This window comes from Toxorhynchites rutilus, chromosome 2, assembly GCF_029784135.1.
Source record: "Toxorhynchites rutilus septentrionalis strain SRP chromosome 2, ASM2978413v1, whole genome shotgun sequence".
Classification (NCBI taxonomy): Eukaryota; Metazoa; Arthropoda; class Insecta; order Diptera; family Culicidae; genus Toxorhynchites; species Toxorhynchites rutilus.
This window is the reverse complement of record NC_073745.1, coordinates 306,359,440-306,375,657: the sequence shown is the minus strand read 5'-3', so window position 1 is coordinate 306,375,657 and position 16,218 is coordinate 306,359,440. Positions and strand designations below refer to the sequence as shown.

At 38.6% G+C, this 16,218-nt stretch overlaps 1 protein-coding gene across 1 annotated transcript in view; it reads left to right on the top strand.

The window, feature by feature from the left end:
- LOC129771392 (uncharacterized) overlaps positions 1-16,218 on the top strand; it is a 243,795-nt gene that overhangs the window by 199,169 nt on the left and 28,408 nt on the right. The gene's annotated exons all lie outside the window — the stretch shown is intronic.

Sequence of the window (16,218 nt, the reverse complement as noted above, 5' to 3'; positions counted from 1 at the left end):
TTTCCAAATGTTATGACAGCTAGGGCTATGCGATATAATTTACAACCTTTCAGTGATTCAGTTGACACGATATAAACAAAGTGTTGTTTAGAAGTCGATTGTTGTTGTCTACACCAGTGTTTGGATTTCGATCAGAATCGAATGATACACAATGTGTCATGCAAGTAACCTCTCACGAACATATAACCAAATATGAGAGGATCATTTAGATACTTGTATGAATGACAGTAATCACTTGTGTAAAATTACATCACAGCAGTGGAACTCCATACAATTCACTTACTAAAAAGTGTCCACATTTTCATCGCTTGTTTACGTGAAGAATATAATTTTTTCAGGCACACTTGATTTGAGAGTGTATGGATTTCTAGCTGTCTTGACGCAAGGTCTTTAATGAAGAATGAGAAGATGGGAAGGTTTATATAAACATGTTTATAATTACATAAGTTCATTCAAATATTAATATTGCTCTTATTTAACTATTCAGTGCAATTTTATCAAAATTTGAAAGAGAAATTAAAAAAGGAATGTTTTTTTTTCAATATTTTTCTGAGATGGTTATTAAAAATCCATTGCTTTATTATTTACCCTCCATTATTCGTTAATTTCTCCTGCTTTTCGTTCTTTGACCTATCATTTTAACAATTCAATTTGAGAGGTTTAAAATTGCGACAAGATAAAAATGTGGTGTGAAAGAGTGAATTGTGGAAAATTAAATCGCAAATTCTCTAAGCGTTATAATTAAAGTTTTTCTGTAGTATTTAATTTTTGAGTTTATGTGAACGACAGATTAAAGTTGATTCATAAAAGAATAAGATTTCATTTGATATGACGATTTTTGAAATCGACTCAATGGTTGTAAAGTTATGACGTTTTGTAAGAAATCTAGGCCCTAGTGGCATGTGCTGTACACAAAAGTTGTCTCCATTCACATGAATTTTATATTTTTTTCCAATTCTTAACTTTCAAACCAACATATCATATCTTTCCGTTATCTGCAAACATGCCAAGCAGTAACTTAAAAAAAAACAAACTCATAAACGACAAAAAGAGACTTAGATTGTATATTTTTTATATATTTTTCACAGTTTTACAGTACCATTTGCTTATTGGGGTTTTTTTTAGTTGGAGTGCCTTTTATTTGGCGGTTCACCAGTTGGAGCACGCGCAAATCAAAAAGCAATCATCTGTCATAATTGTATGTCAGTTTTACTATGTTGTTCCAATGCCATTTTTGTTGAAAGGCTTTTGAACGTTAAACTCAAAAAATGAAGGCACAGTATAAAAGTATTTAGTTTTGCAGTTTGTTTGACAAATGTATTCGTTTGAAAACATTTTTTAATATATATATATATATATATATATATATATATATATATATATATATATATATATATATATATATATATATATATATATATATATATATATATATATATATATATATATATATATATATATATATATATATATATATATATATATATATATATATATATATATATATATATATAAATATATATATATATATAAAGTGAATTATATCACATCCACTATTCAAGGAAGTTAATGATATTTTCTAGCATCAATCCAAATGCAGTAATTCTAACTATTATTATGGCCGCACTAAAAGACATGAAAAACAATAAGAAAAACGCGAACTTCGAAATTTGTGAACTATTGCAGTATTACTTCAGCCATTCCATGCCAAACTGATATATTGGTTTTCAGATTTTTGGAAAATTGGTGGCTTGTTTTCGTTATGGTAAAACATTGAACCTGTATTATTATTTTTTGGGTGATTCGATTTTTTCACTTTTTCCCAAAATGACTATTATCAAAAACTCATAACTTTTGAACCACTAAGCCGATTCAGATGATCGATACATCAAATTGAAGTAAATTAGCTAGTCTTTTTGGAAAAATATTAAACTTCCAGAAATTTGAATTTTGTTTTCGTAATTCTTGATTGTATCTGTTTTTATAGTTTACATGGTTTCGGGACAAACGGCGCTATATTTTTCTATATTTTTTCTTGAAAACTGAGGATTTTTTTACACATTTATATTTTTTACTCAAAATTAGATATATTTTTTTTTTCTTTTTTGAGTTATAATTTTTTAGAGTTAACCGATAGTTCGGAATATTAAATTCTTCCCCTTTTTCCTATTTTCTAAAATTCATAACATTTGAACTGCTAGAGCGATTCAGATGATTGATATATCAAATTAAAGCCAAGAATTCAGAGTTGTTCGAGAAATAATAAAACGAAAAATAAATTTTGGAAAAATATTGCACTTGCGTAAACACTATTTTTGTTTTCGTGATTAATAATTGTATCTGTTTTTCATAAATTAAAAAAAATTTTTTTGCGTGTGTGAAATTATTGACTTAAATTAACTATGTCGATTATATGAATCGATTCAGTAGATAAAAGTTATGAATTTTTAAAAAACGTCATTTTCGGAAAAAGGAGAAAAATGATTTTTTGAACCATCGGTTAATTTTGAAAAATCATAATTTAAAAACGAAGAACACATTTTTGGATATGTTATCTAAAAAATCCTCAGCTTTCGAGAAAAAATATAAAAAAACATGGCGCCCTTGAATGAAAACTATAAAGAACAATTACGATCAATAATCAAGAAAACAAAATTATTTTTTTGCAAGTATAGTATTTAAAAAAACTGGCTAACTGGCCAATTTGATATGTCGATCATCTGAATTGGTTTAGTAGTTCAAAAGATATGAATCTAAAAAAAAATATTTTTGGAAAAAAGAAGAAAACTAGATTTTTCGAACCACCTTAAAATGGGATGGGATCTAATATTTGACGAAAAGGAACAAAACTACCAACACACGAAAATTTGAGAACCACTATGTCGGTTTGGCATGGAATCTATATAATAATACTAAAAAATATAGTTTGGTGTTAACTTCCCCTGCAACTAAAAAACTGATTACTAGAAACTAATTGACGTTAACGTTTTATTACCTTGTAAAGTCTAGATACAATACCAACAGAGGGTATATTAAAAAATAAAAATAGCTTTTTATGGGGTGTGTTCAAAACTGAAAAAAAATATTCAGAAATCATATTTTTATGTTGTTTTTCAAGCGTACCTACATTATTTAGTCGTATAATTATTGTATCATTCAATTTATTCTGATGTGAATGCTTTAAAATATTTCAACTGATGCTCTTACCACATTTTAATTTTTTTTATTCAATGTTCAGTTTCTATGGAGAAGCTTCATTCGTAAATTACACATTTGTCATCATTGGTGGAATACGATCATAAATGTTGTTATGAATAGCACAGCAAGTTATGATTACAATACATATGGATTTATTTCGATAATGCATTATACATAAGCCGATAAAAATGCATTATAATATCTATCCACAGCGTTTCAGCGTCTATATGTATATTTTATTCAATTTCAGTTTGTAATTTCTATCCCATTCGCCGTGTTTATCATGACATTAATAACATTATAAAGGGTGTGTCACATCAAATTGCATCACGGAAAAAACGCTGTAGAAATTCGCCCAGTAGACCGATCCTTTTGAAAATTTTAGACAGTAAAATAAAAACTATTAAACAACTTTTGGCATTTTCTTTTTATTCATACTTCGAGCCCAAGCCCGTATGCTCGCACCTTCCTCTTTACCCCGTCCATAAGGTTCTGTACAACGTCAGGTTGTAGTTTTTTTTTGAACAGAAATCCATTTTCTCTTGAAGTCCGCCTCCGATTTGACAACTTTTGGGTTCTTCCGGAGGGCCTGCTTCATAATTGCCCAATATTTCTCTATTGGGCGAAGCTCCGGCGCGTTGGGCGGGTTAATTTCCTTTGGCACGAAGGTGATCCGTTGGCTTCTAACCACTCCAACACGTCCTTTGAATAGTGGGACGAAGCGAGATCCGGCCAGAAGATGGTCGGGCCCTTGTGCTGCTTCAATAGTGGTAGTAAGCGCTTCTGTAGGCACTCCTTAAGGTAAACCTGCCCGTTTACCGTGCCGGTCATCACGAAGGGGGCGCTCCGCTTTCCGCAAGAGCAGATCGCTTGCCACACCATGTACTTTTTGGCAAACTTGGATAGTTTCTGTCGCGAATCTCCTCCGGAACGCTGAATTTGTCCTCTGCGGAGAAGAACAACAGGCCCGGCAGCTGACGAAAGTACGCTTTGACGTAGGTTTCGTCGTCCATCACCAGGCAATGCGGCTTAGTCAGCATTTCGGTGTACAGTTTCCGGGCTCGCGTCTTCCCCACCATGTTTTGCCTTTCGTCGCGATTAGGAGCGTTCTGAACCTTGTATGTACGCAGGCCCTCCCGCTGCTTGGTCCGCTGGATGAATGAACTTGACAAATTCAGCTTATTGGCGACATCCCGGACCGAACTTCTCGGATCACGTCTAAACTGCTTAACTACGCGCTTGTGATCTTTTTCACTGACGGAGCATCCATTTTTGCCGTTCTTCACCTTCCGGTCGATGGTTAGGTTCTCGAAGTATCGTTTTAGTACTCTGCTGACCGTGGATTGGACGATTCCCAGCATCTTACCGATGTCCCGATGTGACAACTGCGGATTCTCGAAATGAGTGCGCAGGATTAATTCACGACGCTCTTTTTCGTTCGACGACATTTTTCCAAATTTACGAAAAATTGACAGTGAAGCATGGCCAACGTGATCTATACACGCTTATCTGATTATAAGCGAATGCTGAAGATATAATTCCTAAAAATTAAATTTCTACAGCGTTTTTTCCGTGATGCAATTTGATGTGACACACCCTTTATACGAACCTCCCACCTTATATATGATGTCTCCCACCCTTTTAGAGACATCTTAACATTATGTTCAATTTTTAGAGCGTAAACTATCTGTCAATTTTTTCACTGTTTACATTTTCTTGCCACAAATCGTTGCCACTTTTTTCTCTCAAGTTCCACTTCTCTTCTCTGATTACATGATTAAACCAAGAGAGCAGCGAAGACTGTTGTTTGCATATTCGAGCTGTATCAAACATCGCAAACCATTTTCGAAGCCTGCATACAAGTTTGAACCGCATATATCGTCCCGCTTTACTATAGCGAAACCCACTGCACAGACAAGTGAAAAGCAAAAAATGATACAAGAAAAATTACGTCATCATTCGGTCACCATTTGCGGAAAGCAACGAATGGGAAAAGAGAGCGGTGTTGCCAGTAAAACTTTGCGGTCTATATGAATATACACATTTAAAGGTACAGCGGCGTTAAAAATGCAAAATATGATCTGTCTACCCTTCCCTTAGCCTCTATCGAGCTAAATAATCATATAGTTTGCACTCTCTGAGACTTAAAAATCAGGATGTGCTACATTAGCTGATTATGAATCATTCGCTTTGCGTAGTCCGCACGATCCTGCTGTTTCATGATGCATGGAGAGGTCGATATGCATATGTTAGAGGCAAAGAAGAAAATAAACTTTCTGCACCGAAAGCGTATATGATGGTTCTGCTTGCGTGTCGGTGTATCATAAAGTGCGAACCGATGCAATGTTGGCTCATTCTCTTTTGTGTCATGATTTGCAGCACTTAACAACAAGAGGATGTCGCTGGGGGAAATGATTTGCGTATGATCATATTTGAATGAACGAAAGCGATTTTTTCAGTGAATGGATCATTTGGCAAACACTGATCTACACAAAGAGTTTTCAACTAAATCAAAATGGGTGGAAAGAAAATCAGCATGCAAGTCCGAAATCTTGTTGCTCTGGATTATTTGCAGCAGATTTCACAGCGGAAGATTGCAGAGAAGTTCGTGTGGAATAAATCGGGGAGCATTCCGTGAAATTATGCACAAGCACAAAGCTTACGTTTCGCTTGCTGACAGATCTAGAATAGGCCGTCATCGGAGGACTGTATCAGCCAAAGTCATTCTGGAAAATCTCTAAAGATAAGAAAGTTAGATTTTTTATTTCATTTTGGATAACATAAAAATGAGCGCTCTATCATATGTAACAACATTGTCGAAGACAGTTTTTGTCTAAAGAATAAATATCTCCCACCAAGTTATATTTTAACTAAGTTGCATTAGGGTAATCATGAAAAAACCGGTCATTTTACTCTAACTTTTATATTTAAAATTCTACATCAAAATTGTCTTCGTACGACTTTTAGAGCTTATCAATACCAACATTTTACGATGCGGAATTCGTCAATATCTTAATCCTGCTCCCTTTTCATGTTTAATATCTTCAGCCGCTGCGATGTGCATTTGATTTTTGAGTGGTCATTTCATCGAACACAGGAACCCTTTTCAGGACACCCTGCAATAGTTGCTACGAAATGCATCTGATGGTCGAGTTCTTGTTTTGTCCGGTAATTGTGTCCGCGCTTAAAAAACCAAATCACTTACCGGAGTTTCGATCCTTTTATAGAGGAGACCTTTTTAGGTCACCCTTTATTATATTCAGTTACTGCGAAATGAGTTTGATTTTCGAGTTTTCATTTCGTCGAACAGAGGAGACCTTTTCAAGCAACCCTTCAATATCTTCAGTTCCGCTATGAAATGGTTTTCAATTCAGAGTTTTCGTTTCGTCCAGTGGTTGTTTGCGCGCTTACAGAATCACATCACTTACCGCAATTCCGATCCTACTGCAAAGGAGACCTTTTCAGGTCAAGGTTTAATATCTTCTGCCGCTTCGATATGTTTTTGATTTTTAAGTTTTCGTTTCGTCGAGTGGTCGATAGTTCGTATTCACATAATCACATCACTTACCACAGTGAATCCTGATTTTCCTAACCCCCACCTACTAACAACTAACCCTTCCTTGATATACGCTAGAGAACCACGATATAGATGCGACCCTTCTGGCCTTCGGGCGGCGAATATCATACTAACATTCCTTCCCTTCCTCTGGTGACTGTAAGGACGTGGCCGGCGTCGTTATTGACCATTTAAAGCTCGAATCACCAAACATTTCACAACGAGAATGATTTGCTAGTCCCAAGCGTCATTCTGTGTGTTCATTGTGCAATTTGGTTGGTTCAGGTCAACCACGGAGAGCAACTACGAATTGTACAGTCTACCCAAGTTCAAGCTCAAATTTCGTCAACAAACATGTTTTATGTTTGCCCCAGAAAGAATGGCGAGCGATTGAAGTGAGCGTATTTTTTGGTAAGAAATATCAATAACTTTGAGTGAAGTTGAGATATTGACAAGTTCTGCATCGAAAAATGTTTGTATCATTATGTTCTAAAAGTATTTCGAAGACAGTTTGTATGTAGAATTTGAAATATAAAAGTTGGAACAAAAAACAGTTTTTTTCATTGTGACCCTAACGCAACTTAGAAAAAAGGCGCTATATCGGTTATTTAAAGAGATAGAAAAAAATTGTTCTACAGAGATGTCTCAAATAACTGGCACTACAACATTGTCGAACTATGTTTATCGCTATCTATAGAGACAAGAAAGTTAGATTTTTTATTTCATCGAAAATGTTGATTACCCTATTTTTGGCAACATGAAAATGAGCATTCTATCATACGTAACAACTTTGTCGAAGACAGTTTTTGTCTAGAGAATAACTGTCGAGCTATAAATGCTAATTTCCACTTAAATGCATCTCCTGGACCATTTTGCAATAAAACCACAAACCATTAATACGTTTTTATGTTATTTTCTAGCTCTTTATAATTTCATTCAGTTGCTTACTTTCAATTAATAACAGGAGAAAAGTCGAATTTCGTTGTTTGTTGCTGAATTAGATGACTGACTGGATAAAGTCGAAGAAAGTCGTCGAAGAAAACATACTTTCTGGTATTTTTCCATTTAATTATACCCTCTTCTTCGGATAAATGCCAATAAAGCATGAAAAATACACTAAAGCAACATTACAGAGAAGTTCAACTTTCGGTCTGTGACATCGTGCGCGAGTATTATGGTTTTGCACGCGAGTCAGGGTAAATAAAAACAAGCAGATTTGGCAGATTTGAGTACATTAACCGGTCTATTGACCGGACACTATCCGAGCAGGTATCACCTTAAAAACATCGGAAAACTGGCAGATGATAACTGTCGTTTCCGCAATTTCGAAGCTGAAACTTCGGAACATTTACTATGTCAATGCAGTACGCGAATTCAACGAAGACTGCGAATTCTTGGAAAGGGCATTCTTATGCCTAACGAGATTTGGTCTGCTGAACCAAAACAGGTAAGGAACTCCATAAAGGAAGTCATACCTTCGTGGGGGGATATGCAAAGTCCTGGTGCGACTATCACTTATTCCCTGAGTGTTGGAACGAACTGACACCGCATACATAGCAAACTGGAGTGCACTACAATAGATCAAACTAATGGTCGCAGTGGTACAATGCTCCTACAGAAGAAGAAATGAAAACAATCGTTTTTTGAGCAAAGCTGTATTTATTCCTCAACATAATTTTCTTTCGAGGGCAATACACTTGTTATAACGAGTTTCTAATATTTCGATTCCCTTTCTGTAGAACGAAACGTCTAAGTCTTCAAAATATGCCTCAGTGCCACTCTGCAGACTGCCTATTGGACTCAGGAGTGTGGTAATGGATCCACAGTTTATCCATTGTCACAAAACGTCGAAAAAATCCCACTCGATTACACTTCAACAGCGCCAAATTGGTTTTTAAATCACCAACGCGTTGCTGTTTTTGGTCGACGGTCAACAAACGCGGCACCCATCGCGCTGATAGCTTTTTCATGTCCAAAATGTCGTGCAAAATGAATCCCACTCGTTCTTTTGTAATGCTTACGGCCTCAGCTAACTCGCATAACTTCACTTTACGATCGTTCAGAACTAGTCGATGTACTTGTTCTAAAATTTCTGGATTCGTAACCTCTTTTGACCTTCCAGAGCGTGGTGCATCTGCGGTGCTTGTACGGCTCATTTTAAATTCACTAAACCACCGATAAACTGTTGTTTTTGAAACAGCAGAAGTGGAATAACATTTCGTCAACCACTGCATTGATTGCTCTGAAGTTTTTCCCATCAAAAACAATGGTTGATCTAAATACGATATTCCTCTTTTTTCTATTTTCTATACGAATACTCAGGTAGTGACATACACTTAAACAACTGTAGTTTGTGAACAAATGAACGAAATATCATGAAACTTCACACATAAGCTAGTGAAAGATGAACCTCTCGAAATGAATCTTATTCATTTTTTAGTGGTGCCATCTGTTGAAAAATCCCAGGACTTTTCAAGCCATGTAGTATATCATATGACATATAGAACGCATCATATAACGCTTGCATTGAAAAAAAGAACAATTTTCAGATAGTGATAGAAAACTACAAAAGATAATTAAATGGGATAAATTTCCCATAAAACATAATTTTATTTACAATGTTACAAAAATATTTCGATGCCCTATCCGGCGGTCTTCCAGCAGTTGACCAGAACTTTCGACATTGTTTCCGAAAGCATACTTGCTGACATGTTTTTCAGTTCTATCTTAGCTTTATGCAATAGTTCCTTCTCCATTTTCATCACGAAATTGTCAGAGTAGACCCTTCGCTTCAGGTTTGCCCAAAAACTCTCGACGGAACGCAGTTGGGGGACGTTCGGAGGGCTGACGGACCTCGGAACAACCCTATTTTTAAGTGCTTTAGCTCCTCCAACGACTTCTTCGAGTAATGGACTGAGACCAGGGCCGGCCGAAACACCACATTCTTGTCCGGATGATATTAGGCTGTCAAAAAAGTCCTGCGGTATTATTTTTTTAATTTTCATTTGTTCATAAAATTAGTTACAATCATCTGTTTTAAGTCAAATATGCAACCGTTTTGTTCGATGACTTGTTCCCAACGAGATGCCAACTTCATAATACCCCTGTTATAGAAGCTCGCTTCCTTATTGGCAAAAAACTCGGATAGCCAATTTTCACAGGCCTCTTTTGTGGCTAACTTCTGACTACCTAGCTCGTTCGCCATTCGTTCGTTCGACAAAAACAGGTGGTAGTCACTTGGTGCAAGGTCCGGACTATACGGCGGATGCAAAAGAACCTCCCATCCTAGCTCCCGGAGCTTCTGGCGCGTCACCAAAGAAGTGTGTGGCCTGGCGTTGTCCTGATGGAAGACAATGCGGCCTCTGTTTATCAAAGATGGCCTCTTCTTCATGAGTGCTACTTTCAAGTGGTCCAGTTGTTGGCAGTACAGGTCCGAATTGAGCGTTTGGCCATAGGGAAGCACCTCATAATAGATTATTCCTTGACAATCCCACCAAACACACAGCAGAACCTTCCTGGCCGTTAATGAGGCCTTGGCCACCGTCTGAGCCGCTTCAGCGGGCTTCGACCACGACCGTTTGCGCTTCACGTTGTCGTAAGTGACCCACTTTTCATCGCCAGTCACCATCCGCTTCAGAAACGGGTCGATTTTGTTGCGATTCAGATGGGAAGCATAGTGTGGGAAATGTACTTTACGTCGGAACTAACCTCCTTGGTAGGGGACGCAAAGAAACTGGTTCCCTGTCAGTCACCGCCATCTAGCGTTAAATACGTGGTCATAACAACCAAGACGTTCCGCTTTATCGGAAAAATTTCACTCTCCATCACTTTGGGGTGACCTTTGTTTTTGGATCACAGCTTGCTGTTCCGACACGGCCGGTTTTGAATTACGTTTCCGTATGATGATGTCCATCTCCGCTAGGTAACTTCTCGTCCAAAGCCCATAGCCCGAACGATGTAGCCACATTTCCCACCGCCTTCTGCTTTAGTTTCAGTTGCAGTTTACGATCGCGTAGCACCGTGGTACGACCGGAACCTGCCTTCCATTCAATGCTCTCATTCCACTCCAGAAGTGTAAGCATATCACAGATACCATAACGGGCGTATCCGGCGGACTCGAAGTAGTTGACGATGTCCACTTTCTTCGCAACGGGATGGAGCTCTCAGTACGCACAAATCATGGAACGCAGTTGCTTTACTATAACTTCCGCTGTTCAACTGATAGCGCAGGCAAATTTCGTTTAAAAACTTATGGGTTACTTTGATTTATTATGCACATGTGGTTTCATGAACGCATGAATAATTTGTAAAAGTTGTTCATTTTTTTAATGCAAGCGTTACACAATCGTTGTCTCTGCATCTCTCTTAAGTAAATATCGAACTAACATTCCTTCCCATTCCCTAGCGTGGCCAGGACAATTCATCACTGTTGGAGAAAGCATGCCTTCATCTAAGAGATATTACTAATCATCAGCAACGGATAGAGGCTAGCTTTTAACTTAACAGTTTTGAATTCGTACCACCTACGATATTGTGAAACTAGCTCAATGCTAATGCTAATGCAAGCGTTACACAATCGTTGGTTTGGAAGCGCAACACAGGTTTATAGTTCACCTGTAAGCGATGAAGCCAGTGTTTGGCATTTTGTCTGAGGAAAATTGCAATGGATTTAAGTTGAGAACAAAATGTTAAACTCGGAGCTCGATTACTCCGTGGGATATCCCATTTTGCTCCGGAACTCCGAAATACTTCTTGTTGTCAGGTCGAACTCGAAGTTCGTTCGTAGAGTTGTTAAAATCGGGATATGTATGAATCTGAGCCGAGGCATGAAAAAAGAGGGGCGATCTCGGACCACTCGCAACTCGGCTCCTGATTGGTTCATGAGGAAAATTATTGAGAAAGATAAATACACAAAAATAGGATTTCCAAAATTTTTACAGTGTTGCCAAAAATGCAAGCGAGTAAAAGAAATCACAGCCTGCATGTGTGCGCTATGACGGTTTCTCCTGGTGCTTTGATTATTCATTCGGGAACACGTTCGCAAGGCAAGCGAATGAAAGAAATCATGGCTTACATGTATTCGCCATAACGGTTTCTCCAGGTGGCTTGATTGTGCGTCCGAGTTCGGGAACACATTTCGATCACCACAAAACCAATAATCATCAATGAGCTAGATTGTTATGATTCCAATAGCTCGCTTTCAAAGAAATGTTTGAGCTATTGAAACAAGTTTTTGGGTCAATAAGTAACCAGCATATAAGGCACAGACATTTTATCTTTCCAATGAAGTTGTTATCATACCACTTCGTTCAGTTGGTTAGGAGGTATTAACGCTCAAAATCTCGTTCGCCGGCGTAATGTTTTCGTTTTCGAAACTTTGAATTTGCACCCCAGTATAGAAATGAAAGACGTAGTCCTACGTCAATGTATTCAAAATTGAATAATAGTTGCATTCACATTTCAATTCAGTGAAAATTACTATTATCCATTCTTTGTATATTTTTTTTTCTTCTACGTCCTGTGTTCAGTTCCCGAAGAGAGGGAAACAATGCATCGGAAGCCCTACACCTTTTTTGTGATTCTCTTGTCATCTAGCATAGCAAAATAGCAGCGGCCTAGAAGAGAAGAGCATTCAATTACAGGGTATTTCAGATTGGACGTTCAAGCAACAAATTTTAATAGCTTCTACGAAAGTGAACCGATTTTTATTTAAATAAAAACGAAAATAAAGCTTATTTTAGGACATTGTCGATGTGACCACCCCTTTTTTCGATAACGCGTTTTTAACGGTGACCAAAGTTCATGCCCAACTCTAACATTATGACATCGCTGCTGTTGAAAATCCGAGTTATTTCTTCTTCAAGTTTCTCCAAATTTTGTCCTTCGGTCCTTCACGTACCCCCAGAGGAAGAAATCGACGACGAGAAATGTTGAAATTCTTACCATAAGAGAACAAAGTTTCATTAAGGATTCGGTTGTTCGAGTAATACGATTTCACTAAAAATACACGTTCTTGTAAATTGTAAATCTTGACACTAAAAACCATCCGATCAGACTGAACGAGTAGCCGAATATTATCGTCCCGAAGTGGGAAATGCAGTGATACCATCGACGGAGCGAAAAAAATTTATAAGAAGCTATTCGATTTTTTTGCGTGAGCGTTTAATCTGAAAGATCCTGTATATCTGTTATACGTTGCAAAATGTTGGGGGCTCTCTGTAGCCAAAATGTCACTGGTTACTGGGCCACTCACTAATCGAACGGTTGGGAGTTCAATTCCAGATTTCTCTATTGATTATTCTACTAATTGGCCGCTTTCATGACAAGAGACGAAGAAACTTTGGCAAAAATAAAAATAAAAATAAAGCAGTGTGTAAGAAAGTGTCATATTAGGCTTTCAAAAAAGTCCTGCGGTATTTCCGCGAGGTGTCGTTGTAAGCGCGTAGTTCTAGTTGTATTCATTGTATCGAGTCATACTATAGCTTGTTGGAAAGGTTGGAAAGGCGCTATAATATAGTCCTTAACAGTGTTTTGTTTGGTTAAGTCGTTCGTGAGTTATAGTGTCGCAAATATGGAGCAAAATAAAGAGAAAATCCGACATATTTTACAGTACTACTATGACAAAGGCAAAAATGCATATCAAGCTGCCAATAAAATTTGTGCAGTTTATGGACCCGATACAGTTTCCATTTCCACCGCACAACGATGGTTTCAACGTTTTCGTTCTGGTGTAGAGGTCGTCGAAGATGCGCCACGCTCCGGAAGGCCTGTCGTCGAAAATTGCGACAAAATCGCTGAATTAGCCGAGAAAGACCGGCATAGTAGCAGCCGTAGCACCGGCCAAGAGCTGGGGATAAGTCATCAAACCGTTATTAACCATTTGAAGAAGCTTGGATTCACAAAGAAGCTCGATGTATGGGTGCCACACACGTTGACGCAAAAAAAAACATCTTTGACCGTATCGACGCATGTGAATCGCTGCTGAATCGCAACATCATCGACCCGTTTCTGAAGCGGATGGTGACTGGCGATGAAAAGTGGGTCACTTACGACAACGTGAAGCGCAAACGGTCGTGGTCGAAGCCCGCTGAAGCGGCTCAGACGGTGGCCAAGCCCTCATTAACGGCCAGGAAGGTTCTGCTGTGTGTTTGGTGGGATTGTCAAGGAATAATCTATTATGAGGTGCTTCCCTATGGCCAAACGCTCAATTCGGACCTGTACTGCCAACAACTGGACCGCTTGAAGGTAGCACTCATGAAGAAGATGCCATCTTTGATAAACAGAGGCCGCATTGTCTTCCATCAGGACAACGCCAGGTCACACACTTCTTTGGTGACGCGCCAGAAGCTCCGGGAGCTCGGATGGGAGGTTCTTTTGCATCCGCCGTATAGTCCGGACCTTGCACCAAGTGACTACCACCTGTTTTTGTCGAACGAACGAATGGCGAACGAGCTAGGTAGTCAGAAGTTAGCCACAAAAGAGGCCTGTTAAAATTGGCTATCCGAGTTTTTTGCCAATAAGGAAGCGAGCTTCTATAACAGGGGTATTATGAAGTTGGCATCTCGTTGGGAACAAGTCATCGAACAAAACGGCGCATATTTGACTTAAAACAGATGATTGTAACTAAAGGGTGTGTCACATCAAATTGCATCACGGAAAAAACGCTGTAGAAATTTAATTTTTAGGAATTATATCTTCAGCTTTCGCTTATAATCAGATAAGAGTGTATAGATCACGTTGGCCATGCTTCACTGTAAATTTTTCGTAAATTTGGAAAAATGTCGTCGAACGAAAAAGAGCGTCGTGAATTAATCCTGCGCACTCATTTCGAGAATCCGAAGTTGTCACATCGGGACATCGGTAAGATGCTGGGAATCGTCCAATCCACGGTCAGCAGAGTACTAAAACGATACTTCGAGAACCTAACCATCGACCGGAAGGTGAAGAACGGCAAAAATGGATGCTCCGTCAGTGAAAAAGATCACAAGCGCGTAGTTAAGCAGTTTAGACGTGATCCGAGAAGTTCGGTCCGGGATGTCGCCAATAAGCTGAATTTGTCAAGTTCATTCGTCCAGCGGACCAAGCAGCGGGAGGGCCTGCGTACATACAAGGTTCAGAAGGCTCCTAACCGCGACGAAAGGCAAAACATGGTGGGGAAGACGCGAGCCCGGAAGTTGTACACCGAAATGCTGACGAAGCCGCATTGCCTGATAATGGACGACGAAACCTACGTCAAAGCGGACTTTCGTCAGCTGCTGGGCCTGTTGTTCTTCTCCGCAGAGGACAAATTCAGCGTTCCGGAGGAGATTCGCAAGCAGAAACTATCCAAGTTTGCCAAAAAGTACATGGTGTGGCAAGCGATCTGCTCTTGCGGAAAGCGGAGCGCCCCCTTCGTGATGACCGGCACGGTAAACGGGCAGGTTTACCTTAAGGAGTGCCTACAGAAGCGCTTACTACCACTATTGAAGCAGCACGAGGGCCCGACCATCTTCTGGCCGGATCTCGCTTCGTGCCACTATTCAACGGGACGTGTTGGAGTGGTACGAAGCCAACGGGGTCACCTTCGTGCCAAAGGAAATGAACCCGCCCAACGCGCCGGAGCTTCGCCCAATATATATATAGCTTCATAATCGCCTAATATAGAAATATTAGGCGATTATGAAGCAGGCCCTCCGGAAGAACCCAAAAGTTGTCAATTCGGAGGCGGACTTCAAGAGAAAATGGATTTCTGTTTAAAAAAAAACTACAACCTGACGTTGTACAGAACCTTATGGACGGGGTAAAGAGGAAGGTGCGAGCATATGGGCTTGGGCTCGAAGTATGAATGAAAAGAAAATGCCAAAAGTTGTTTAATAGTTTTTATTTTACTGTCTAAAATTTTCAAAAGGATCGGTCTACTGGGCGAATCTCTACAGCGTTTTTTCTGTGATGCAATTTGATAGGACACACCCTTTAATTTTATGAACAAATGAAAATTCAAAAAAAATACCGCAGGACTTTTTTGACAGCCTAATATTAGCGAAAAGTGACTATTTTTATGGTGAATTGTTCGAAGATCTATTTCTCTGCTCTACACTACGCATGATTTGGAGAAAGTCTTTCATTTATTCTCTTTGTTCCTTCATGACGATACGTTGTTTCTGTCGAAAGATATCGGTTTAATACCTAAAATTCAAAGTAATACGATTACTCCTGTCTACCCAGAACTGAATATGCTTCAATATGCTTCTTGGACTTTTCAACAAGACTATGACCGCAAACATAATACAAGACTGCTAAAGCAGTGATTTTTGAAGAAAAAAAGTATCCGTTCAGAAATGACTGTTGTATTTGAGCCTTAAGTGACAAATTCGTGTTTACACATACAAAAATGCCGAATCTCTTTAGGTAAGAATCGGGCAAGAATGGTTCAAAATATCAATTGACGTCTATGTTATAAGATCGAATGGTTATGCAAGATAATG